Below are 2,104 nucleotides of genomic sequence, written 5' to 3'. Positions count from 1 at the left end.
TAGAGACAGGGTCTAGCTGTGTTGTCCTGGTAGGTCTCCAACTCCTGGGCTCAAGCAATCCTCTCACCTCGGCCTCCCAAAGTGCTGGGGTTACAGGTGTCAGCCACCGTTCCCCACCTCCACCCACTTGGTCTTGCCTTGTTCCGACCGTGTCCACCACTGCATACGTCCACCTCCGGCTCCAGAGCCCCAGCCACACACCTGCCAGGGAACCCTACCTCTCCCACACAGCCTGGCCCACACACAGAGCTCTGTCTGCTATTCCACCTCCCCAAGCTCCACCCTGGCTAATTCTTTTTTTTATTTTTCCTTTTTTTTTTTTTTTATGACGGAGTCTCGCTCTGTTGCCCAGGCTGGAGTGCAGTGGCCCGATCCCGGCTCACTGCAACCTCTGCCTCCCGGGTTCAAGCGATTCTCCAGCCTCCGCCTCCCAAGTAACTGGGACTATAGGTGTGCGCCACCATGCCCAGCTCATTTTTTAATTTTGTTTTAGAGACGGGGTTTCACCATGTTGCTCAGGCTTGTCTCTGACGGGGGCCAGCCCCTCCACACCTGTGGGTATTTTTCGTCAGGCGGGACGAGAGGCAGAGAAAAGAAATAAGGCACAGAGACAAAGTATAGAGAAAGAACAGTGGGCCCAGGGGACTGGCATTCAGCATACGGAGGACCCGCACCGGCCCCAGTCTCTTGAGTTCCCTCAGTATTTATTGATTACTATTTTCACTATCTCGGCTAATGGAATGCGGCAAGAGAACAGGGTGATAGTGGGGAGAAGGTCAGCAGGAAAACATGTGAGCAAAGGAATCTGGGTTACATATAAATTCAAGGGAAGGTACTGTGCCCGGATGTGTGCCTAAGCCAGGTTTATGCTTCTCTCCATCCAGACGTCTCAGTGTAGCAAAGAGTAACCAAGCAGCATTGCCGCCAGCATATCTCGCCTCCAGCCACAGGGCGGTTTTCTCCTATCTCAGAATAGAATGAGTGTATGATCAGGTTTTACACTGAGACATTCTGTTCCCAGGGACATGCAGGAGTCAGAGGCCTTCCTCTTATCTCAACCGCAAGAGGCTTCCTCAGCACAAACCCTTCATGTGTGTCAGGCTGGGGGACGGTCAGGTCTTTCCCTTCCCATGAGGCCATATTTCAGGCTGTCTTAGTAGGGGGAAACCTTGGACAATACCCAGGCTTTCTTGGGCAGAGGTCCCTGGGGCTTTCTGCAGTGCATTGTGCCCCTGGTTAATCGAGAATGGAGAATGGCCATGACTTTTACCAAGCATACTGCCTGCAAACATATTGTTAACAGGGCACATCCTGCACAGTCCTAGATCCCTTAAACCTTGATTCCATACAGCACATGTTTCTGTGAGCACAGGGTTGGAGTTAAAGTTACAGATTAACAGCATCTCAAGGCAAAACAATTTTCTTAGTACAGATCAAAATGGAATTTCTTATGTCTTCCGTTTCTACATAGACACAGTAACAGTCTGATCTCTCTTTTCTCTACATATCCCCCTTTTCTTTTTGACAAAACCGCCATCGTCATTATGGCCCGTTCTCGCTGGTCACTGTCTCTTCAGAGCTGCTGGATACACCTGTGGACTAACAACAGACAGAACAGGCATACAGGGATTAATATGAAATTTACAATAGTGGAACTTCTAATGATTTTAACCCAACTGACCGGGTTAAGATTGGCGAGGCCATCAGCAGCATTCACGATTGCCTCAGTTCCTGGCACCACATTTAAATGGGCTTTTGATGCCTCAAAATGTGTTCTTTTAATTTTGAAAAGTCTAAAGTAAGATTATCTTTTCCTTGTAGGTGGTGTCTAACCATGTCCCGGTAACGCTCAGACTCATTACAGGCTTGGGGTGTAATACAAAAATCTGACGTATTCCAGTGACACTGTAACTGAAAATGATGTTCCAAGCTTATGAGCCTATCTCCCATCCAAATGACAGTTTGTCTAAGATCATTAATTTGGTTTGCCAATTTTTGATCTATTTGGGTCTGAGATTTTCACAATTTTGAGAAATTCTTTGGCCAATCATGGACATATTTTGCAGTTTGAACAGAGGATTGTAAAGCAATTCCAGCAGCCGCA

Source organism: Mandrillus leucophaeus, unplaced genomic scaffold, assembly GCF_000951045.1.
Source record: "Mandrillus leucophaeus isolate KB7577 unplaced genomic scaffold, Mleu.le_1.0 Scaffold106, whole genome shotgun sequence".
NCBI lineage: Eukaryota > Metazoa > Chordata > Mammalia > Primates > Cercopithecidae > Mandrillus > Mandrillus leucophaeus.
The sequence above is the reverse complement of the archived record's forward strand: the minus strand, read 5'-3'. Positions refer to the sequence as shown.